The 25138-nt window shown below is 48.1% G+C and overlaps 1 long non-coding RNA gene across 5 annotated transcripts in view; it reads right to left on the bottom strand.

The window, feature by feature from the left end:
* Positions 1-3511: 3511 nt before the first annotated feature.
* LOC147124092 (uncharacterized) overlaps positions 3512-25138 on the bottom strand; it is a 36944-nt gene continuing 15317 nt past the window's right edge. For all 5 annotated transcript variants that reach the window (XR_015077533.1, XR_015077530.1, XR_015077529.1 and 2 more), the window contains 3 exons: positions 13667-20949; positions 8972-9134; positions 3512-4420 (listed from right to left, as the gene is read on the bottom strand). This is a non-coding gene — a long non-coding RNA (uncharacterized LOC147124092). The remainder of the gene's footprint in view (positions 4421-8971; positions 9135-13666; positions 20950-25138) is intronic.

Below are 25138 nucleotides of genomic sequence, written 5' to 3'. Positions count from 1 at the left end.
CTGGATGAACAAAAATGTTTTCCAATTTAATATTGGGAAAACCGAAGCCATTGTTTTCGGTCCCCGCCACAAACTCCATTCCCTAACCACTGACTCTGTCCCTCTCCCGAACATCTGTCTGAGGCTGAACCACACTGTTCACAACCTTGGTGTCATATTTGACCCTGAAATGAGCTTCCGACCACATATCCGCAGCATAACAAAGTCCGCCTACTTCCACCTCCCTAACGTCACCCCTCTCCGCCCTTGCCTCCGCTCATCCACTGCTGAAACCCTCATCCATGCCTTTGTTGCCTCTAGACTTGACTATTCCAATGCACTCCTGGCTGGCATCCCACATTCCACCCTACGTAAACTTGAGGTCATCCAAAACTCGGCTGCCCGTGTCCTAACTCGCACCAAGTCCCATTCGCCCATCACCCCTGTGTTCGTTGACCTACATTGGTTCCCGGTTAAGCAGCGCCTCGATTTCAAAATTCTCATCCTTGTTTTCAAATCCCTCCATGGCCTCGCCCCTTCCTATCTCTGTAATCTCCTTCAGCCCCACAACCGCCCCCCCACCACCACCCCCCCCCCGCCCCGAGATATCTGTGCTCCTCTAATTCTGCCCTCTTGAGGATCCCTGATTATAATCGCTCAACCATTGGTGGCCGTGCCTTCTGTTGCCTAGGCCCTAAGCTCTGGAATTCCCTGCCTAAAGCTCTCCGCCTCGCTACCTCTCTTTCCTCCTTGAAGACGCTCCTTAAAACCTACCTCTTTGACCAAGCTTTTGGACCTCTGCCCTACTTTCTCCTTATGTGGATCAGTATCAAATTTTTTGTCTTAAAATACTCCTGTGCAGCGCCTTGGGACGTTTTACTACGTTAAAGGCGCTATATAAATACAAGTTGTTGTTGAGGTCACGAAAGGTGCTATACAAATGTAAGTTCTTCCTTTCTTTACACTTATTAGATAAGATGTGTCTTTGATAACCCCTTGCAGGATATAGGTATAATGACATTGATCTGGTTGAATAATCTTTGAATTTCTATTTTTGTAATCAACTTCAATTCTATTTTCTTCTTTTACTTTTAAAGTGTTTCACATCCCCTAAGGGCCAATGCAATTTGTTTTTCCAGCTTCCTCACATCCATTATCAATTATCATTTTAACATGTCCTACTTTCATATTTTGTAGGATTCCAATGTAAAACACACATCAAATACTAAACAGTGAACATTATAAAATTGGGTATAACAACAGAAAATGCTGGAAAAACTCAGCAGGTCAGGCAACATCCGTGGAGAGAAATTTGAGTTGACGTTTCGGGTCGAACCCTTCTTCAAAACTGGAAAGAAAAGAAACTGGATCGAAGGCAGGGCTGCGATCGGACAAAAGAATAAAAGAAACAAAAGAAGTAAAAGAGATTAGAAGCTAGACGAGATGGTAATAGGCTGAGATTAGGTGTAAAGTGTACTGGCAGGGCAAAAGATAGCTGCCAGGTGTGAGAGAGAAACAAAAGGAAAGGGTGGGGGGGGTGGGGGAAAGGAGTGGAACAATTACAAGAGAAAATGAAATGGGGGCCGAGCTTATGATCTGAAATTGTTGAACTCGATATTGAGTCCGGAAGGCTGCAGAGTGCCTAATCGGAAGATGAGGTGCTGTTCCTCGAGTTTACGTTGAGCTTCCATGGAACGATACAAGAGGCCAAGGACGGTGAGGTCCGAGTGGGAATGGAGCGGTGAATTAAAATGACAGGCGACCGGAAGCTCGGGGTCACCCTTACGGACTGAACGGAGGTGTTCCGCAAAGGTAAACTCGAGGAACAGCACCTCATCTTCCGATTAGGCACTCTGCAGCCTTCCGGACTCAATATCGAGTTCAACAATTTCAGATCATAAGCTCGGCCCCCATTTCATTTTCTCTTGTAATTGTTCCACTCCTTTCCCCCCCCCCGCCCTTTCCTTTTGTTTCTCTCTCACACCTGGCAGCTATCTTTTGCCCTGCCAGTACACTTTACACCTAATCTCAGCCTATTACCATCTCGTCTAACTTCTAATCTCTTTTACTTCTTTTGTTTCTTTTATTCTTTTGTCCGATCGCAGCCCTGCCTTCGATCCAGTTTCTTTTCTTTCCAGTTTTGAAGAAGGGTTCGACCCAAAACGTCAACTCAAATTTCTCTCCACGGATGTTGCCTGACCTGCTGAGTTTTTCCAGCATTTTCTGTTGTTATTTCGGATTTCCATCATCTGCGGTATTTTGCTATCGTTATAAAATTGGGTGTTCATTTACAACATTTATTTGAGTCTCCAAAATATTGTACAAAAATAGTGCATTTAATAGTCACTTATGTATCTGTTGTCACAGAAACTACTATACAATATTAATGAGGGAGGGAAAATAGCCGCTTTTGTAATTTTTGTGAATAAATATTCATTTCTATTTTAATATATATGTTATATAAGTAAGCATCAGCAAATCCAATTGATGGCCAACTGAAATAATCTTTGCTCCAGTTCTTCCCTCAGTTTGATTTTTATGTCACAGATCATGTTTCCTATTATTATTTTCTTCCTCCAGTTTTCTTAACCTTCATCTTCTGGTGGCAGCAACTAGAAATATAGAAACATAGAGATAGGAACAGGAGTAGGCCATTCGGCCCTTCGAGCCTGCTCCGCCATTCAATGAGATCATGGCTGATCTTCGTCTGAGATCATAGCTGATCTTACCAGTTCAGTACCCCGTCCCCGCCTTTTCTCCGTAACCCTTAATCCCCTTAGCCTTCAGAAATATATCCAATTCTCTCTTGAAAATACTAGTGTACGATTTCAAGAGCAGCTGCAGTACAATTTTTATGAGTCTACCAGGCTATTATGGAGACAAAGTAGCAGATTTATGAAATGCTCATGAACATTTGGAGGAAGTCAGTGAACAATGGGGAGGTTTCAATAAACTGGGAAAGACAAGTGTAGTTCCCATATTCAAGAAGGGCGCCAGAGCCACATTTGCCAACTCCTGGATCATTAGCCTGATCTCAACAATGAAAAAATACTAATAGAATCACTAATCAGAACAAAAATGGAAAAGAGCCTGTATTAAAACAACGAAATACACAAATCACTAAAAGTAGTGATGCAGGTTAATAAGGCCATAAAAAGCAAACAAAGCACTGGGGTTCATATCTAGAGGGGTAGAATTGAAAACCAGAGAGGTTATGTTAAACTTGTATAGAACCTTGGTTAGACCACACTTAGAGTACCGTACACCGTTCCTGTCTCCATATTATAAAAAGGATATAGAGGCACTGCAGAAGATGCAAAAAATATTACAAAAGTAAAATACTGCAGATGCTGGAAGTCTGAAATAAAAACAGAAAATGCTGGAAACACTCAGCAGGTCAGGCAGCATCTGTAGAGAAAGAAACAGAGTTAACGTTTCAGGCCAATGACCCTTTGTCAGAACTGGAAAAGGGTCATCGACCTGAAACGTTAACTCTGTTTCTCTCTTTACAGATGCTGCCTGACCTGCTGAGTATTTCCAGCATTTTCTGTTTTTAGTGCAAAAAATATTTACAGGGATGATACTGAGAGGTTATACCTATCAGGAAAGATTGAACAGGCTGAGGCTCTTTTCTCTAGAAAAGAGAAGGTTGAGAGGTGACCCGATGGAGGTCTTTGAGATTATGAAACGGTTTGATAGGGTAGACGTAGAGAAGATGTTTCCACTTGCGGGGGAGACCAGAACTAGGGGCTATAAATATAAGATAGTCACTAATAAATTCAATAGGGAATTCAGGAGAAACTTCTGTAGCCAGAGAGTGGTTAGAATGTGGAACTTCCTACCACAAGGAGTAGTTGAGGCGAATAGCAGAGATACATTTAAGGGGAAGCTCGATAAACACATGAAAGGAATAGAAGGTTATGCTGATCGGGTTAGATGCAGCGGGGTGGGTGGTGGCCCGTGTGGAGCATCATCACCAGCATGGACCAGTTGGGCCGAATGGCCTGTTTCTGTGCTGTACATTCCATGTAATTCTATGTAAAAATAGCTACTACAGCTATAGAAGATTTTGCCTGACCTCATATGCTTTTTTGAGAAGGTGACTTTACAAATTCACTGGGCGCGCCATATGGTGTAGTGCACCAAGGCTTCCAAAAGGGCTTTGATAAAGTGTTGCATATGAGATTGCTTTCCAAACTAAGATCAGTGGGGTTCAAGAGAAAGACATGGATTTACAATTGACTAAAGCGAAGAAAGCAGAGGAGGGTCATAAGAAACCGATCAGAGGCTGGATAATTGATAGTCAGTATGAACAGTATGCAAAGTAATACATATTGGAAGCAAAAATAGGAGTATATGCACTTCGTGGCAGAGGTTGAATTCGCCAGAGTGGAAGTTGAAAGAGACCATGGGGTTTTAGTTCTTCATGTCCAGAGCAAAGCTGCAATAAAAAAATGAACAGCATCATGGGTTATATTACCAAACCATTTTAGTTCAAATCTCCAGAATGATGTTGAAGCTGTACAATGCTCTGGTCAGGCTTTACCTTAAATACCACGTACAATTCTTTGACATGCCAAAATAGCAGGTCAATAGTTTTCTTCATCTGAACCTATCTCGTGACTTTTTTAAAATTCGTTTATAGGATGTGGGCGTCGCTGGCATTTGTCTGTTTTTCACCATAAGAAACTGAGCTGAGTTGAAGGCCAGAAAGCAACACTTTCTGGAGGCAAATGAGTAGAAATGTGGGAGTTTCTATATCTCCATTGGTGCTAGCGAACAGTATAACCATGGCCGTCCGTTTGCACTGCTGTTAAAACACTATTGGTACTGTACTTGTAGGTGCAGTATAAAAAGAGCATTCATGGTCCGATCTAGGATGTATGATACAGAATGTGACAAAATGATTTCTTAGGTCTTGAGGGGAGGGATGCAACCATGCTGGAAAAAGTGGTTGGTAGAAGGTGTATGATAGTTGCTTGTTCAGTTCATTTTTCAAAATTATCATCCCTCCCACTTCTCATCCCCACTCAGCAGCTCTCCTGATGGCCTGCACCAGATCATGTATAGAATTGCAGGAGTGAACCAATGTCTTTCCATTTCATGGGTCAGTGGAATATCAATGTACAGTGTCATCTATCCTTCCACAATGTTTCAATTGATTCTGCATAGACTGTCTTTGACTAGAGTTGAAGGAGAATTGTTCCCTTGCAATAATTAATGGGCATTTATTAGTAATTCCAGTGAAAAGTGATGTGTGATCTTTCACTTATCTACATAAAGTTTTCTACATGAGCTTAGACATGAAATAAAAATGGAATTAATTTACAACATAATTTGGACAGGTTGACTTCTGCTAAAATCTGTTTAAAAATTCTGCATCTGATCCAGCCGACTCAAAAAAGTAAGTTGGTAGTTAATCTACAAAACATCTCCCTCATGTGGATAGAGATGGAATGGTATTGTCTGTTTCAAAGAATACTTTTAACACTGTACCTGCAGATATTTGAAAAAGATCTCTTTTAAACCTTTTTTAAAAATTCGTTTATGGGATGTGGGTGTTGCTGGCAAGGCCAGCATTTATTGCCCATCCCTAATTGCCCTTGAGAAGGTGGTGGTGAGCCACCTTCTTGAACCGCTGCAGTCTGTGTGGTGAAGGTACTCCCACAGTGCTGTTAGGTAGGGAAGTCCAGGATTTTGACCCAGCGACGATGAAGGATCGGCGATGTACTTCTAAGTCAGGATGGTGTGTGACTTGGAGGTGGTGGTGTTCCCAGGCACTTGCTGCTGTTGTCCTTCTAGGTGGAAGAGGTCGCGGGTTTGGGAGGTGCTGCCGAAGAAGCCTTGGCGAGTTGCTGCAGTGCATTTTGTAGATGGTACACACGGCAGCCACGGTGCGCCGGTGGTTGAGGGAGTGAATGTTTAAGGTGGTGGATGGGGTGCCAATTAAGCGGGCTGCTTTGTCCTGGATGGTGTCGAGCTTCAAGTGTTGTTGGAGCTGCACTCATCCAGGCAAGTGGAGAGTATTCCATCACACTCCTTACTTGTGGCTTGTAGATGGTGGAAAGATGCTCTTGTTGCCACAGTATTTATGTGGATTGATGTAGGTGAATAAGTTTATGGGATAGATGGATAGAATGGAAAGGTCTGCAGTGGAAATAGAGCACTAACTATTGGATTTATTCTTTTGCCAGAAAGAATTACAGAGCTGGTAAAGCTTTATTCACATTTTTTAATGACCCTTTTTTTTGGAAAACTTCCTATAAGAAATAAAAAGTAATATAAAGACCATTTTAGTGCAATTATGATGGTAATTCGATACTATTTATAGAAGAGGGGATGGTTCCTTTAAGTGATGGGATAAAACTAATATTGCAGAAGTAAAAAATTCTAATCCTAAAACAAATTGAGGCACATATCCTAGTCTATAGAAAGTGGCATTTGATGGATTTTGGGTTCGATGTTGAGAACTAAGGGGGAGAATTTTAACATAAAAAAGAGTTGGGTTTGGAGCATGGGGGTAGTTTAGTTGTTAAAAATCGGATTCCCGACCTGAACCCGCCCACTTCAGGTTTTAATGGAGATGGGACAGGAAGCAGGACTGGGGTGGGACGTCAATTTAAATATTACAATGATGCTGGAAGCCTCTTTTTTAATCTCCATTTTGTTTTTGACTGCATATTTACGGGCTTTACAGACTTCGTAAAACCTGGCAGTTACAGAAAGGTGGGGACAGCTGCATCCAGAAGGTAAGTGCCTTTGTACCTACCTCCTGGCTTCAGGGTCCCTGCCTAGCCTATCCCCTGTGATCGAAGACCCCCCCCCACACAACCTGCACCAGGCCTCCGATCGCCATCCCGGACCCCCCACCCCCACCGATCATCCTGAGGCTGGCCATGATCCTCTGGTGGCCAGCCCTGAAGTGATTTCTTCCCCCCCCACCCCGGTCCCTCACACATATATTTTATGATGCTGTTATGCAGGTCTGCCATCTATCTAAATGCTATCGCTCGGCAACATCATCTGCAGGCATGTGGTTAGCTTCCACACTTAAGATAATGATACCTGGGTCTACCTCTATGAGAAATCAGGGGTGTTCAAAATGTATATGGTTTTGCGGGTAAAACTGTGACGCGAGTAATGATTGTATTAGAACTAGAGACAGAGGGCTAGAATTTCCCAGGGCTGTGGAGGCGGGAATGGAGGCGTGTGGGGTGTTAAAATCTCAAAATCGGGGGGCACGAACCCATCCCGCCCCCAACCCACCTCCATGCCCATTTCCCAGGAGGCGGGTACCCGACCTGTGCTGGGAGCCGCCTCCTCGAGGCGGAAAGGGGATTAGTGCCAATTAACTGCCTGTTAACAGGCAGTTTTTAGCCTAATCCCTATTTTTATCCCTGAAGTGTGGGATTCCCGACGGCTCCAAACCACGCCAAGTTAGCGAGGCGGGCCGTCGGGCTGAAGGACTTGGAGGGTTCGAGATGTCCAGTGTTCAGGTGAGTGATGGGTGCATGAGTGCAGAGGTAAGTGTATTTGGTGTGTGTAAAGTGTTTAAATAAGTTTTACTTACCTTTACTTACTAATGCAGGCTTCTTCCCTTCAGGTCTCGGGAGTCCCTCATCTCACCGGCACAGAAAGCAGAATGGCCGTGAGCTGTCAAAAGCTGCAGCCTCTGCTTTCTGTTCTGGAGAGATCTCTAAATCAGCCTGAGAGGAAGGAATTAACTTAGAGTACAGATTGTCAGTGTTTGACAGCTTCAAAAAGAGCTGTCAAACGCTGATATTTCATCTGTCAAAAGCTCTTGACAGATGAAATGTCAATCTGTGACATCACCTGTTGCCGGGTGGCCCTTAATTGGCCTGCTGAGCCCGCTGGGCGGGCTCTACAAGGTCAATCAAGGGAAAATCAAGTGGGTTGGCCACAACTCCATGGAAGCGGGACTACAACCCCAAAAGTGGGAGTCCCGGCTCCTACTTGCCTCCATTGATAAAATCCAGCCCAGAAAGTCTCTCAGACTAGTATATTAAAATAATTAGATAGATGTGGAGAATCTGCCTGTGTTTTGGTTCCCTGCGGATGTTATAGAGTTCTGCAGTGTGATGGTTATAAATAATCTTGTTTTCAAGTTAGGATTTCAACCTTGTTTATGTTTCTCTAATTTGACCAACCAAGGCCCAACATTATGGCCTAGAAATTGAGTGCCCTTAGCGCCGATTTTGCGGCGCTAGAGGGCCTAGCGCTGCATTTGGCGCCGGCGCCGAAATTGCCTGGGGCCCTTACGCCGTGGTAGACCGGTAGCGCTGCGCCGGCACCGATGACGTCATCGGTGTGCGCAGCGTCCCGGTTGCCATGCCGACGGGCCCCAGCGCCGAAATTCAGTTGCGGCCGCCTCGCCCGTGACAGCCGCAACTAAGACTCTGGCAACAGAGTCTTACGAGTCTTTGCGCCGGCGCATTAAAGGCCCCGCGGCGGCCGGCCGCTTTCCCGCCGGCCGCCTGGCCGCAGCTCCCTCCCCGGACTTCCCCCCCCCCCCCCCGGAACAGAAGCAAGCCCGGCACTTGTCCGAGGTGCCGGGCTCATTTTTTAAAAGATTTTCGCGGGCCGCGATCGGGTGCAGGCAGCTCCTCCTTAAGGGAAGGAGGAGGCCTGCACTTCCCGAGCCTGCCGCACCGCATCGGGTGCCGCAGCGCCGGAATTGCGGCGCGAAACGGCAGTTAGCGCCGATTTACCGCCGCAAAGACCCTTCAGTAGCGCCGGCAGCCGTTTGGGCGCGGCCCTGCTGAATTTTTGGCGCGCGCAGGGGGACTTAGCGCCAGCACTAACTTCCGGCGCTAAAGCCCTGGCTAAGCCAAAACTCAATTTCTAGGCCAAGATTTCTTCCATTACTGCTAATAACCATATTATAATGCTAAGTTAGGACTTTGACTTTGTTTAACAAAACTGCTTTAAAATGCATAAGTTAACCAGTGTATGAGAATAGAATAGAAGATACCTTTGGGAATTTAGTGATTAATTCCATTGTACAATAGTCCTTGCTGCACTGGTGCTGGGTGCGCTGAGTCCTGGTGACGCTGCTCCCTCAGAGGCTTCAGGTTCCTCTGAGGAGTTGTCCGGCTCTTTGTCCTGGATCGGGGGGAGGGGGGCTTTCGATGGTCCTGTGGGAGAGTAAAGGCATGATTTAGACATCTGATATTGGTGTAGCCGACACATCCTTTTGAGCAGATGATACAATGTGATTCTCTATGAACATCATCTGCCATTGCTTTCTGAGAGGGAGGAAACTCTATTATGTCACCAGCTTTCTCCAGTGTGCCCGTCTCTCCATCGCCCACTTCCAGGTCCTCGCCACCGCCAACAATCTCGTTTGCAGCCTCCTCAGCACTGGTCAATGTGGCTAGGGTAGATGTTCCTCCTCCAGTCATTGCTCTCTCCCTCTTATTGTGGGCTATCTTTTCCTGCAAGGAGGGACACGAGCAGTATTTCAGCCACAGTGATAGAGTGAGGGTCAATAATCCCTACCATAGAAGCTTTGAGAGAGACGAAGATGGGGTAAGGTGCCAAGAGGAAGCTAGCTCCCTGTGCGTTGTTAGTTGTTGTCACTGCATGACAGTGAGAGCGAGTCTAAGGGGTGCATAGGCAGGATGCTGAAGTGATTCAGTACAGAGACAGAGGTGGATAGGTAAGGGAAGTACGGGTAAGGTGGTATGTGGGGGAGCAGGCTTACAACGCAGAGTGCTGGTGATGAGAAGAGAAGGGAAGCAGATTGAAGGTAAGTGTGATGGGATACTCACTTTTGATGTTCGGACAAGATCATTAAACCTTTTTCGGCAATGGATCAATGAGCGTGAACATAGGGACCTTGCGCTGACCTACTCGGCAATGCGCAGCCAGGCTGCCTTGGTCTGCTGAGGAGGCTTCCTCCGGTCATCAGGAGGGAAGAGAATCTCCCTGCGCCCTCTGACAGCATCCACAAGAACATGAAGGGAGTCATCAATAAAACGAGGAGCTGCCTTGCCTCTGGAAGAAGTCATTGCGTCAAAATCAATTTCAATGAGTCCAGGAATCCACAAGAGAAAGGCTTAGGCTGGATGGCAGCTTTAAAAGCAGCAGCTATGATGACGTCATCAGAGGCGGCCAGCCGACCCGATCCCACTCATTGGACCGGTCAGCGCACCTCATTGAAATCAACAAGCTCATTGAATCAAAATCGGACATCAGCAGCTGATCCCGCCGGAAGCGGCTCCAGAACCCGCCTACCACGCAACCCGACTCCAATCCGCCTCGGCAATTAAAAATCGAGCCCATAGTGTCTGAGTAACATACATTGTATCAGTTGTATAAGAGCTGATGGAGAACAAGAGGCTCATTTATAGACTTGGGGAAAAAATTCGGTTGGTTTGCGCTTCCCGTTAGCGCCCTAAGAGGACGCTAATGGGGCGCAAAGCAACTAGCGCCTGGGCGCAGTGATGTTTGCGCCGCTCACGAAATTGACTAGAGTTTTTGCGGCGGTGCAAAGGTTTACCGCTCCGATCTCCTGCGCCCAGAGATCGTGATGTCAGTCGAGCGCGCAACGCCCTGGTGGCGCCCCGGACCGGATATTGAGTGGCGCCCCCCTCCTTTCCGCCTGGCGCAAGCAACAACAGGGAGACTGGAACATTTCCCAGTCGGTGAGGGGCTGGGGGGGGGGCGCTATTTAAAGGTGCCCTCTTCCTGGCTTTTTCTGTGGTAGACATTTTTGCACCACTCATTCTGACAGAGAGAGAGATTCTGAGAGAGAGATAGAGAGACTTCTGCATAGTGTCAACGCTGTGTGAAGTAGTTTTGGCTACTGAGCATCAATTTGCAAGTACTTTTGGATTTGACCTTCATTACTTCGATTGCCAAGAGACTATGGGGGCTGCACTGATTCAGGGCATTGTCCTGCGCCTGCAGAATCAGAGGCAACAGAGACGCAGAGAGAGAGTGGCAATCATGGCCAGACGGAGGAGGGCCAACAGGCCTCTGCAGAGGAGACCTTACCCTCCCAAGGTATTCCGGGAACAATTCTCCTACATTAATTTGTCTGAGGCGCAGTGGTTGCGCCGGCTGCGCTTCAGCAAGGAGGTGGTCACTGAGCTCTGCCACCTGCTGCAGTCAGATCTGCAGCCTCAACTGAGGACCAGGAAATCTCTGTCGGTGGCAGTGAAGGTCACAGCGGCTCAGAACTTTTATGCCACCGGCTTCTTTCAAGCAGCTACTGGGGACATCGCCAATATCTCCCAGTTCGCGGTCCATTGCTGTATCCGGGAGGTGACAAATGCCCTCTATAAAAGGAGCTTCTTTCCCAGGGCTGTCATCCTACTGAACTCCACAAAAAAACTCTAAAGCCTGCACATCTGCCAATGCACTTTATTATGGTTATGGTTATGTTAATGTATTACAAGCCAAATGAATGTTGAATGTTTAAATGTCTTAATCTAAATGTACACTCTCGGGAGCCACAAGCCTACATTTCGTTGTACTGCACTTGTGCACTAACAATGACAATAAAGTTGATTATTATTATTATTATTATTATAGATGCCAGTACATCTCTTTCCCGATGACCCGGGCCAAACAGCATGAACGCGCATTGGGCTTTGCGAGGATAGCGGGCTTCCCCATGGTGCAGGGCGCCATTGACTGCACACATGTGGCATTGCGGGCACCGCATGAGAATGCAGAGGTTTTCCGAAACATCAAGGGGTTCCACTCCTTAAATGTCCAGTTGGTCTATGACCATAGACAGCTGATACTCGCTGTCAATGCCTGCTATACTGGCAGCAGCCACGATGCTTTCATCCTGCGCCAGACTGGTGTGCCAGAACTTTTCCAGGCACCGCATCAGCCAAGTGGTTGGCTCCTCGGGGACAAGGGTTATCCACTGTGCACCTGGCTGAAGACACCGCTCCGTAACCCCAACACCCCTGCTGTGCTGCGGTACAATGAGAGCCATCTCGCCACCAGGAACATCATTGAGCAGACGATCAGCATGCTCAAGCAACAGTTCTGCTTTCTGGACCACTCAGGAGGAGCCCTGCAGTACTCACCTGAGCGAGTCTCCCTCTTCATAGTTGTGTGCTGCATTCTTCATAACCTGGCAATCCTCAGGACCCAGCCAATGCCACCAGGCCTTGGAGCACCACCGGAGGAGGAGGAGGAAGAGGAGGAGGATGATCAGCAGCAGCACCAAGGCGGGAGGGAGGCCCACAATGTTGAAACTGCAAGGGCCGTCTGTCAACGGCTGATAGCTAGCCGCTTCTAGGCCCCTACTGAGGAAATGGCTTCTGGCATGGAGAACAACATGAATGAAAGCAACCCGCAATCCCAAAGCCGGCCAAGGCAGCAATGATTCCAAAGGCCAAACCTGTACATTTTGAATACAAAAACGTTTTTATTTTACAAACTCTGTGTGTGTCATTTCTTCATGACAAACTAATAGAAACAAACACAAAAAATCATTAATTAACATAACTGGTTCTCACAACCTGGAGATAATGTCCAAAACACTAAATAAAAGTTTGAACACGAACCTCGGCCTTTAATAAAAAAAATTCCCAACATTTTGTCACACCTCCTACTTTTTGCCCTTCAAGGGTGATCTTCCCTTGCGCACTTCCCCCCTTCCCACCCTACTGCTCCTCCGTAATGGAGCCCCAGTGGCTGCAGCAAGGCTGGTGGAAGGCTGCTGATTGTCAGAACCTGAGACTACAGATGGACGGCCTCGACCAGCTCTGGGCCTGGAGGGCCCGGCTGCAGACTGCACCAACTCTGGCAAGTGCAATGGGGAAGTGACAGTGGTGGCGGCAGGAATGCTGTCATCTTGAGAGACAACAGCAACTCCCTGCTCGACCGACACACTGGCACTCCCACGGGGCAGCACCTCAGCATCCGGAGCAATCTGCTGGAGCACAGATTGCTGGCCTGCTGCGGTGCGGTGCGAGCCCTGGGGAAATGTGTCTGAACCAGCGACAATGGCAGCAGTCAGTGCTTGCGTGGTCTCAATCTGAGTCTGCATGAGACCAGTCTGAGATAGGATCATGGCAGCCAGTGGCTGAATTGCAGCACTAAGCATTTGCGTGGCATCCGCCTGTGCTACAGCGAAGTGCTCCACACTCCTTGCCAGTGCATGAATGCAATCAGGCACCCTTCCCACTGCACCCATGAACTCAGTGTGCATGTCCACCGCCTGGGTGTTCATTTCAGCGATGAGCCACTCCTCCTCTGCGTCCAGTGCAGCAGGACTCGCTGGCCGACTCTCCCTCCGGGGAGAAGGCCCCCGAGCTTCCCTACCCCCATTGCGTTGCTGCAGCCCGCTGGGTCCCAGAGCTTCACCCTCATCAGACCCTTCCCCCCGCTACCCTCCAGGGAAGACGCGGTCCCAGTGTGGGAATGGGCTTCCTCGGGAGAGGGTGGCGCTGATGCTCCAGCTTCCTCTTTCTCCTCGCCTGCGGCTTCGCTCCCACTGGCAGCTTCAGGGCCCGTCTCCTCAGCTGGTGAATCACCATCTGAAAGCAGGGAGGTACAAGAGTGGCTTTAGCGTCAGGACAGGGGGGTGCAGTAAGGGAGGAAGGAGTGCAGCGATTTAGTAAGTTGGATTGAAAGCGTCAAAGGCTGGTGTTGTGAGGGACAAGTGGAATGAGAGAGGAGAGAAAGCTGATGACCTTACCATTGCTGTCCCGAACGGGGTCGACCTCTCCAGGGCGACGGGACCAATCACCTGGCTTGCCGCAATCTTGTGGACGCGCGCCTCAAGATCGCTGAGGGGTTGCAGCTGAGGCCGCCCTCCACCCATCCGTTGATGCTGTCTCCTATTATGAGATAGCTTGGCCTGCAAGAAAAAGGACGGCGTCTAAATATACAGCCATGGTCTTGCCTGATGTGCCTCCCATAGTTGAATAGCCCTTACTGTATGCAAGGTGTGGAATGTGCGTGTGTGTTTCATGAGAGGGCCATAGGTGTTGGATGTGTGTTGGGCATTAGGGTTTTAAGACTCTCTGGCTATAGAGTGAGGTTGAAATGGAGGGATGGAGAGGTATTGAAAAAAAGCCACTCACCCTGACGACCCGAGTGAGGTTGTTGAACTTTTTGCGACATTGAGTATGGGTCCTGGGCACCATGCTCCTGGAGGAGACGCTCTGAGCCACCTCCCTCCACACTCTTCTGTAGTCGCGCGGCAAAGGCCTCCTGCCACTCTCAGGGTAGAGTACAGATCTTCTGCGTTCCACTGCGTCAACCAGAACCTCAAAGGCCTGCTCGCTGAAGCGCTGAGCTCGTTCTCTCACCCTCTCCATAGTCCTTGGCTGGAAAATGTAGTCACAGGTCTCTCCAGGCTGAGATTCAAGGCTCCAATGAGCAGGGTTTAGCTGGAGAGCAAGATCGACCCTCCCCTTTAAGAACTGGCCAGCGCCAGTGTGTCTGTGTTCAATCGCTAACTGACATCACCTGCACTGCGCCCGCGCTATGAGTTAGCGCCTCGCTTCTCGGCCTTTGCGTCTTAAGACAGGTGTGCAGCGCCTGATTTAGCGCTCCAATCACCTCCAGGGGCAATAAAAGCCAAGTTTGCAGTCAGAGGTGATAATTAGTGCCAAGCACTAAACTTTGCGCCTGGCCAATAATTGCGCCCAAACGGGGCGATACCGAATTTCTCCCCCTTGATCTTATCCCAAGCACTCTGGTTATCTTGTGGCCTCTCAAACAGACAGTTACAGGTTAAAGCCCCAACATTGCCACTTGTATCTATTAGCCACATTTGGGATACATGGGACTAGATTTTCTCAATGGAGATGTGCTGGAGGCAGGACTTCTGGTTTCCGGGTTTCAGTCCCGCCCCCAGCGACGTCTGACCAACCCACACTATTTTCTCTTGATTGGCCTTGTTAAACCCCGGCCAATTAAGGGAAAGCTGGTGACAGATGACATCAGCGTATGACGCTTCATTTGTCGAAAAATTTTTGACAGATGAATTGTCAGCGTTTGACAGCTTTGAGAAGCTGTCAAGCACTGACAATCTCTGTTCTAAGATGAGCCCTTGCACACATGCTCACCAAGACCTCTCTCCTCAGCAGAAAGCTCCTGATCCTCAAAGGGTGAAGCCTGCAGAAAGCAGCAAAGGTAAGGAAACTTTTTCCAACACTTTACACTCACCTCTCATACTTACCTCTCCATACTTGCACCCATCACTCACCTCTACAGCTGACATTTCGACCCCTCTCACCCTCCACAGACCCACTGCCAGCCTCGCTGACCCTGGCGAGGTTCGCAGCCATCGGGTAGCCCGCAATTGCAGGCCTAAAATGGGGAAAAGCCTCAAAACTGCCTGTTAACTATCGGTTAACAGGCAGTTAATTGGCTCTAATTCCCTTCCCGCCTCGAGGAGATGGGTCCCTGCGCATCTCGGGGACCCGCCTCCCGGGAAGGTGGCACGGAAACGGGTTGGGGGTGGGTTCAGTACCCGCTCCCAGTTTCTGCCATTTTCCCGGCAGTCCCGCCTCCATACCCGCCTCCCCAGGGCTGGGAAAATTCTTTCCCTGATGTCTGTATTTTCTTAGCTAATGGGCTAAGGGGGAAAAATTCGTGTTCACCAGCAAAGTTGCCGGTGATACCGACAATTGCAGTTAATGGCCGCTAGAAATGACAGCTACGCTAACTGAGTAAAATTGGTCTGTGGGGGGCATGGAGATAGGTGGCGCAGCGCTCACCTTCTGTACAACGCCGTCCTGGTGACGTTGCTGGAGGGATCCGAGATTAAGTTTCTGTTCAGGTCCGGCATTGCAGCTTCCCACAGCCTCTGAGCGAAGCTGTGGAGCTCACAAGGAATTGTGGGCAATGAAGAGGCCTGAGAATTAAAGGGGCCATGTGCACTGAAGCAATACAAAATAAAATACAACTTTTCAGCCCTTTCTGCCTTTTAAGAAATATTCAATATTTAAAAGAATTCCAAATGTGAATATTCAGCTGTTAAAGCTGAATTACCTTCTTAACCTCAACAAATGGAAAAACTGCCTCAGCACTAACACAAATGGCTCAACAAGCCAGGGAAGGGGCACAGTGGGTCTCACATGCAACACTCCAGCTTTGTGCAGGGGGTCAATACGGCAAGAGCAACCCTCTACCCACAGGGGCCAGGAGGCCCCCCCAGAAAGAACGACGTGGGAGTACATCACCGAGGCCGTCACTGCCAGAAGCGTCACCCCACCACCTGGCTCCAGTACCCAAAGAAGCTTCAGGACCTCAGACCATTCGCTGGTCAAGGTCAGTGAATGCATCTTCAAAAGCCGTCTCTTACCTACTGCACTACTAGCCTCGCACACTGCTCAATACACAACCCCCAATCACTCACCTACCATCAATCTGCACCAATGACGAGGCACATCTCCCATTCCTAGCCTCACCTCACCCCCTTGGAGACGACGGTGCAGGCCATTCTTGGTAGGGGCATGGCTGAGTCTTTGGCCAGCGGCAAGGCTGAAAAGATACACGATGCTGGTATCCTCGTACGTTATCCTCCTTCTGGCATGCACCTCTTGCTTTCCCGCCCTCCCGTCAGCACAACTCCACCCTTGTGCCTTCCTCATTTCACACACCCAAGAAATGTAGCCTGCCCAGCCAGTGAGTCAACAAGAAGAGGCAGCCTGCTCAGCCAGTGGGACCGCAGGCGGATGACTCCATCCCAGATATCCCGGCCACAAAGGGGCTGTCTGGGATGCATCATTCCATCTGATTCCTCCTCTTCGGCTTACTCCTCTTCAGCATCTTCCGCTTCTGTGTCTTCCTCTTCCCTCTGCAAGCAGATGCTGTAAATGTGAAATGACAGCATAAAATTCTGGAAATACTCAGTTGGTCAGGCAGCATGTCGACCTGAGATGTGAATTCAGTTGTTTTCTCCATGGATGTTGCGTGACTTGCTGAGTATCTGCAGCATGTTCTGTCTTCTCATAGGTCTTCATTTACCATCCGAGCCCTTGCAAGCATCCAGCAGTGCTCCCTACACACTTTAAAAACTTTTCACATCTATTGCAGCCACTTCAATAAAATAAAAACAAAGTTCAAACCCTTAAATTCAAACTTACCTGAATGATGTGTGTGTCCCTTTTAGAACTTCAGGCATCGCCACTGTCAGCCTGCTTGCACACCTGACGTGCTTAGGACCCAGCACTGAAAGGTCGAAGTTCGCGTTGGTGACAATAAGTCGGCATTGCACGCCGATTGACGTCACCACACCGCCATTTTTTTCCTGGGCGCTGAGAGGAATATGGCAGCCGGCGTGGGTCACACCACCAGCTGGCAAAAGAGCAGCGGCCACCATTTTATCACAATTTTATGGCGCTACGGAGTGGCGGTAAGTAGATGAATTTCTAACCTTAAGAAACGTAATGTAATCAATACTCCAACTGGGATAGGATGAGGGGGGAAATACTGACCAATATTGTCCATGTCTCGGAGCACTTCTCTTTAACTGATCATAAGTAATGACAGAAAACTTCTCAACCTACTCTCTGATCTGGAAGAGATCATACACGAGCAAAATCCCTTGTAACAAGAGGGAACAAGATGTCTGCTATTCCACAAAATAGAAGATGGAAATGTTGCAATCCCTATTCCCAAACGTCCATTAAAAACTAAGGGCTAGATTTTACCAGCCCTGAGGAGGCGGGTTTGGAGGTGGAACTGCTGGGAAAATGGGAAAAATTGGAAGCGGGTCCCAACCCCGCTCCCAACCCGCCTCCGAACCATCTTCCCGGGAGGCGGGGACCCAACTCCTAGCGGCGGGGAGGGGATTAGAGCCAATTAACCGCCTGTTAACAGTGAGGCGAGCTGTAGGTCTGCTGCAGGTGTAACTATGCAAATGACAGCTGCAGAGGTAGTGTGATGGGTGCAATGGTGCACAGGTAAGTATGACAGGTGAGAGAATGTAGTGAGAAATATTTTTATTCTGTTTATATGTATCTGCAAGTGACAAGATTTGATGTTTCTGTGAAGCCTCATCTGATCGGGAGAATTGGCAGATGGCTTCTGCAATCTCACATGCAGCTGCCATCTGTTTTCTCCGAAGGAGAGAGTCATTGGTGAGCCTCTGGGCAAGGGCTCACCTTTGAACAGTGATTGTCAGTGTTTGACAGTACCCCAACGCTGTCAAACACTGACAATTCATCTGTCAAAAAATTATGGTGCCAGTCACTTTAACAAAACCGGCAGATGAAGCGTCATGCACTGACGTCATCTGACACCGGCTTTCCCTTAATTGGCCAGCAAGCCCACAGGGCGGGTTTAACAAGGCCAATCAAGGGAAAATAGCATCAGGTCGTCAGACGTTGCTGGTGGCGGGACTAGAACCCGGAAACCAGCAGTCCAGCTCCCAACGCGTCTCCCCAGGTAAGATCCCGGCCTAGGAGTCACAAAAGAATTAGTCAATATTTATCAAACCTAGTGCACATTTGAATATATTTTTCTCAAGGGCTGTAAAATATTAAAATAGACTCGCTCAGAACATCAGGCCTTGGCTTCGACTAATGCTTTTGAGATACAGCCCTTAATTCACATGCCAATTTAACGTGTTTGTAGTAAAGTAAGCACACTGAGTTTTTTCATCGAAGACGAAGATTGAATTGAAAGTATATTCACCATGTACAATTCTATTTATCTTCTTTATAAAGGACTTGTGAAGCTACAGTTTGCACTTTGGCTACATATGTTTGTTATTTGGCGACATTATCACCATCACATGTCATAAGTAGTTAGGAATGAGCAAAACAAAATCCAGCAACCACTTAGGGCATTTTTATTTCCCTTCTACCACGAAGAACAAAGCACAGTCCTCCTCTATCTCTCCTGAAACAGGAGTGGGTCAATTTGATTTTTGGATAGTGCCACTAAAGGGTGCTTTTAAAGGTATATTTTTAACTGATGCTTTTCTTAGCTTTTAATCCTCGTCAAGGATCCCTCTGACTAGATCTACACACAATACCATTCTACAGCCAGGTTATCAACTCCCTCCACAATTTTAATTTAACAACTTGCCTGGTCCCTTTTGTCTTTTTTCCCAATTAAATTTTCACTCTCCCATCTCCTGAATGTACCAACTTATTTTGGGTGCAAGCACCAACAGCTCTCTGGTGCCTTGCCAAAGTGCCCATTCATGTGTGTGAATTGACAGTGAGCGAATGGCAGGTTATTCAATCATAGATGATATTACAGCCACACCCAATTCTCTCCTCAACTGGCATTCACACACTTACACATTTCAGCAGACCTCATTGTCTAACCCCTCTCTTGCCTGGGAACACAGGGGCACTTGTCGTGCTCCTACAGCGGGCCTTGCTGGAATCAGCTCTCTATCTCCTTAGAAGTAAACTGCCAAAATATCAGTACAGGAAACCCTCATTTAACACAACATTCTGTAGGTGAGTACCCAATCACTGTATACTGCACATTTCTTGATTTTTAAAATTTTTGTTTGTTAAAAATAGCCTCGGTAGATAACCTTCTCCGTCATCCGGAATTTTTGATCAACCGGCAACACACCGGTCCCGTCGGTGCCGGATACCAAAGAGCTTCCTGTACTTGGATTTATGGTCAATGGAATTATTTCCTTTGAAAACCATTGCCTAAATATCCGGAATTCTCTATTAACTGGCAAAATTCTCACTCCAAAAACAACACCTCAATAACTGGCAATGTTGCCGAGTCCGAGTCTCCCGCGGTGGCCGAGTTAGTCAGTGGGGGTAGTTCTCCAAACTGCCACTACTCGGCTTCTTGGCGCTGTCGGAAGTCGGAACACCTCAATAACAGGAGTCTGACTCTCCCGCACTGCCGGCAGTCTCTTCTGATCTGCCATTTTACAGGGGTACTGTGTGTCTCCCACGCTGCTGGTAGTCATTGCATTGCATTACCCTCAACTGGCAGTACTGTACTTAATCAAGCATCTTCCACCATCCATTTAACACAACATTCTGTAGGTGAGTACCCAATTGCTGTATACTGCACATTTCTTGATTTTTAAAATTTTTGTTTGTTAAAAATAGCCTCAGTAGATAACCCACTCCGTCATCCGGAATTTCTGATCAACCGGCAACACGCCGGTCCCGTCGGTGCCGGATACCAAAGAGTTTCCTGTACTTGGATTTATGGTCAATGGAATTACTTCCTTTGAAAACCATTGCCTAACAATATGACAATGCTTTTAACATTTAGAATCACAGAATGATACAACACAGAAGGAGGCCATTTGGCTCAGCGTGCCTGTGCCGGCTCTTTGGTAGTGCTATCCAATTAATCTCACTCCCCTGCTCTTTCCCCATCTCCCTAGAATCATAGAATGATACACCACAGAAGGAAGCCATTTGGCCGATCGTGCCTGTGCCAGCTCTTTGGTAGAGCTATCCAATTAATCTCACTCCCCTGCTCTTTCCCCATCTCCCTGGAATCATAGAATGATACACCACAGAAGGAAACCATTCGGTCCATCGTGCCTGTGCCAGCTCTTTGGTAGAGCTATCCAATTAATCTCACTCCCCTGCTCTTTCCCCAGGGCCCTGTAAATGTTTCCCTTTCAAGTATTTATCCAATTTCCTTTTGAATGTTACTATTGAATCTGCTTCCACCACCCTTTCAGGCAGTGCATTCCAGATCACAACAACTCGTGTAACTTATTTAGGCAACCTATCACACTGTAATATTTATCTGAGTTCACCACTTTTAATGTGCAATCATATTTGCTCCTTTTAGCGCTAGAATCTATTACTTCACCTTTCTCAATGTTAAATGCCATTTTCTCTGTTGCTAATTCCCTGTAGATCTCAGTAATTTACCACAATTAGAATGATTACAATTGATAATTAACCAGATGATAGACAGCAAAGGGTAGTTATCTAATTTACAACTTCATCTTCGCTCCCAGGAGCTTGCACTTTAGGCATAACATGTCTGGTGATGGAGCTCATCAAATGCTTCCTGAAAGACAAAATATATATATCAGCCATATTAATTGTAATTGCTAATTATTAAATTCTCAAACCTTGTTAAGATCAACCTGCTTTTCATAATCCGTGCGGGCTTGACTTACTCTCTTGAATTATTCTCTTTAACATTAGTCGCCAATATTTTTTCTCCAATTGAAGTTCAGCTAACAGCCCAAAATTCCATGGCCTAGAAATTCGGTTGGTAGCGCCAGCGGTTAGCGCCTAAAGAGACCGAGAATTGGGGCGTTACCTAATGTTGGGGCGGGCGCAATGAAGATAGCGACAACTCCCATATTGACTATACATTTAACGCCTGCGCTAAGTGTTTGCGCGTGCCCGCGAGCGCAAGCAGATCATGACATCATTTCATTGTGCAACGCCTTTTAGGGGCGCCTGAGCAGATATTGGGTGGCGCCCGGAGCCTTTACACCTAGCGCTATTAGTGACAGTTCGAAGGAGCGTTAGCAGGCCCTTCTCAGAGTCGGGGGGCGCTATTTAAAGGGGACAGCTCTAGTATAGAAGCTTCAGCCACTTGGCCTGTTCATTGCGATCGTTGGTGGAGAGAGTTGGTGAGCTACTGTGGAGCAGAGTTTTTGGAATTTAGCATTAGAGTACTTGGGACCCTCAAACCTGTCCGGAGCAGTTGGAGCACTAGACCTAACAGCCTTTTGACCAACTGGCATCGGAATGGGAGATGCTTTGGAGGGCGACGGCCTCATGGCCGAACACTATGAAGGGGCAGAGAGACGGCGGGAGAGAGGGCCGGGATTGGCCAGAAGGAGGAGGGGCAATGGAGGTCAGCCAATCCGAGGGTATGCTGCGAGGGTCTTTAGGCAGCAGGTGTCATACCTTGACATGTCGGAGGAGCAGTGTGTGTGTGAAGGCTCCGAATCGGGAGGGACGTTGTTACTGAGCTGTGCCACCTGCTTGCTGAGGATCTGCAGCCGCGTCTACGGTGCAGGACCTCTCTGTCGGTGGCCGTTAAACTGACTGTTACCCTCAATGTTTATGGCAACGGATCCTTTCAGTCAGCCATTAGGGACATTGCGAATATCTCTCAGGTTGCAGTGCACTGTTGCATCCGGCAAGTTACAGCTGCCCTTTATAGGCGAAGGCGTCAATTCATCACCTTCCCTCTGACCCTGGAGAAGCAGGCGGAGGAGGAGGAGCATGCGGACGAGGAGGAGGAGGAGGAAGATGGAAGGGCTCCTGAAAGTGGAAGGGCCATCCGTCAGAGGCTCATCAGGACTCGTATCGAGGCCCCTCTGGCGGAATGATGAGTGTCTTTACTCCTGCGCACTTTGGATGCTTGAAAGCCTCTGAAGGCCAGCATCACTGTAATTAGTCACGTGCACCATAGCACATTAAAACTTCTCTTTATTGTCACAAAAGTCTTTCATTACAGCAAAACAACGTCATGTCAACAGAAACTATAACTAACAAAATAACAGTTAACTCTTCGGCAAAGCCGCAAAACTAAACAAACCATTTCCAACAATTACAACAGGTGAGGGTCTCCTTGAATTTGGCCAAAGAAACGTCTCAGCACCTCCCTCTACTGCTGGCCCCTTGATGGAGAACGACTTCTCTTTCGCGGTCGGCCCCTTCCCTCCCTGCTGCTCCTACGTAATTGAACCCCAGTGGCGGGGTGAAGGCTGGGGGATGCCTGCTGACTGTGTGGAAGCGCAGAAGCCCCTGAGGGACGGCCTGGCCGACCTCTGGGCTTGGAGGGTGCGGACGCAGAATGCTTGATCTGAGCATGGCTGGAAGCAGTGTGCCCTGCAGGTGGTGGCAGCTGCACTGCAGACGTACCAGCGCTGGCATGTGCAATGGTCACCCGCCGAGAGAGGACACCTGCACCATGGTCGGACGGCACACTGGCTCTCTGAGGGGACCGGCTCGGCTCATCCGCCACAATCGCATGCTCCACTGATTCCTGGCCTTGTATGGGACTGGAAGGGCCCGGGGTGATCCTAGCTGATGCAGATAGGGTGGCTGCAGTGAGAGTTCGCGTTGCCTCAATCTGGGTGTGGACGAGGCCGGCAAGTGACTGCGTGGCAGCAGCGAGGACCTGTGAGCCAGGTGCCAGTGCTTCGGAGAAGCCCTGGACAGTTCTTTCCATTGCTTCAGACAAGGCCGGTGCCGACCGCTCCACTGCCTCGGACAAGCCCTGGATAGACCTTTCCAGGGATTGTCCGAAGCCCTGAACAGTCCTTTCCATAGCAGCCTCGAAGCCCTGCACAGTCCTCTCCATTGTTGGCCCGAAGCCCTGGACAGTCCTCTCCATTGTTGCCCCGAAGCCCTCGAGAGTCCTCTCCATTGATGGCCCGAAGCCCTGGATAGTCCTCTCCATTGTTGCCCCGAAGCCCTCGAGAGTCCTGTCCATTGTTGCCCCGAAGCCCTGGAAAAAGGGCAGTAGACAGAAGGCTGGAAACTATAGACCGGTTAGCCTAACATCTGTGGTAGGTAAAATTTTGGAGTCCATTATTAAGGAGACAGTAACAGGACATTTGGATAATCATAATTTAATAGGACAAAGTCAGCATAGTTTTATGAAGGGGAAGTCATGTTTGACAAATTTGCTGGAGTTCTTTGAGGAAGTAACGTATAGGGTGGATAAAGGAGAACCAGTGGACGTAGTGTATTTAGACTTCCAAAAGGCATTTGACAAGGTGCCACACAAAAGATTATTGCTTAAGATAAAAAATCACGGGATTGGGGGTAATATTCTGGCATGGATAGAGGATTGGCTATCTAACAGAAGGCAGAGAGTTGGGATAAATGGTTCATTCTCAGACTGGCAATCAGTAACTAGTGGTGTTCCGCAGGGGTCAGTGCTGGGTCCCCAACTCTTTACAATCTATATTAACGATTTGGAGGGGGGGACTGAGTGTAACATATCAAAGTTTGTAGATGATACTAAGATGGGAGGGAAAGTAGTGAGTGAGGAGGACATAAAAAACCTGCAAGGGGACATAGACAGGCTAAGTAAGTGGGCAGAGATTTGGCAGATGGAATACAATACTGGAAAGTGTGAGGTTATGCACTTTGGCAGGAAAAATCGTAGAGCAAGTTATTATCTTAATGGCAAGAAACTGGAAAGTACTGAAGTACAAAGGGGTCTGGGGGTCCTGGTGCATGAAACTCAAAAGGTTAGTATGCAGGTGCAGCAAGTGATTAAGAAGGCCAATGGAATGTTGGCTTTCATTGCTAGGGGGATAGAATATAAAAATAGGGAGGTATTGCTTCAGCTGTACAAGGTATTGGTGAGACCGCACCTGGAATACTGCGTACAGTTTTGGTGTCCATACTTAAGAAAGGACATACTTGCTCTCGAGTCAGTACAAAGAAGGTTCACTCGGTTAATCCCGGGGATGAGGGGATGGACATATGAGGAGAGGTTGAGTAGATTGGGACTCTACTCATTGGAGTTCAGAAGAATGAGAGGCGATCTTATTGAAACATATAAGATTGTGAAGGGGTTGGATCGGGTGGATGCGGGGAAGATGTCCCCGATGATGGGTGAAACTAGAACTAGGGGGCATAGTCTTAGAATAAGGGGCTGCTCTTTCAAAACTAAGATGAGGAGGAACTACTTCACTCAGAGGGTGGTAGGTCCATGGAATATGCTGCCTCAAAAAGCTGTAGAAGCTACATCATTACATAAATTTAAAACAGAAATAGACAGTTTCCTAGAAGTAAAGGGAATTAAGGGTTACGGGGAGCGGGCAGGAATTTGGACATGAGTCTAGGTTCGGATCGGTCATGGCCCTGTGGGTAGCGGAGCGGGCCCAGGGGCCGTGTAGCCTGATCCTGCTCCTATTTCGTGTGTCTAATTCTGTTAGATTCAGGAGATGGTTCTGTGATAGTGGATTGGCGGTTAGGATCAGATCAGCCATGATCTTATTGAATGGCGGAGCAGGCTCGAGGGGCCGATTGGCCTACTCCTGCTCCTATTTCTTATGTTCTTATGTTGCCCCGAAGCCCTCGAGAGTCCTGTCCATTGTTGCCCCGAAGCCCTGGAGAGTCCTCTCCATTGTTGCCCCAAAGTCCAACACACTCTTTGCCAGTGTCTCTATTGACTGAGGCATCCTCCCCACTGCAGCCATCAGCTCAGTGTGCCTGAGCCAGGCCTGGGTGCTCATTTCAGCCAGGCGACGCACCTCCTCTGCACTCTGTGC

The sequence above is a fragment of the Somniosus microcephalus genome, chromosome 1, assembly GCF_052327205.1.
Source record: "Somniosus microcephalus isolate GS21.2 chromosome 1, FLI_Smic_1.0, whole genome shotgun sequence".
In the NCBI taxonomy this organism is placed as follows: domain Eukaryota; kingdom Metazoa; phylum Chordata; class Chondrichthyes; order Squaliformes; family Somniosidae; genus Somniosus; species Somniosus microcephalus.
The sequence above is the reverse complement of the archived record's forward strand: the minus strand, read 5'-3'. Positions and strand labels throughout refer to the sequence as shown.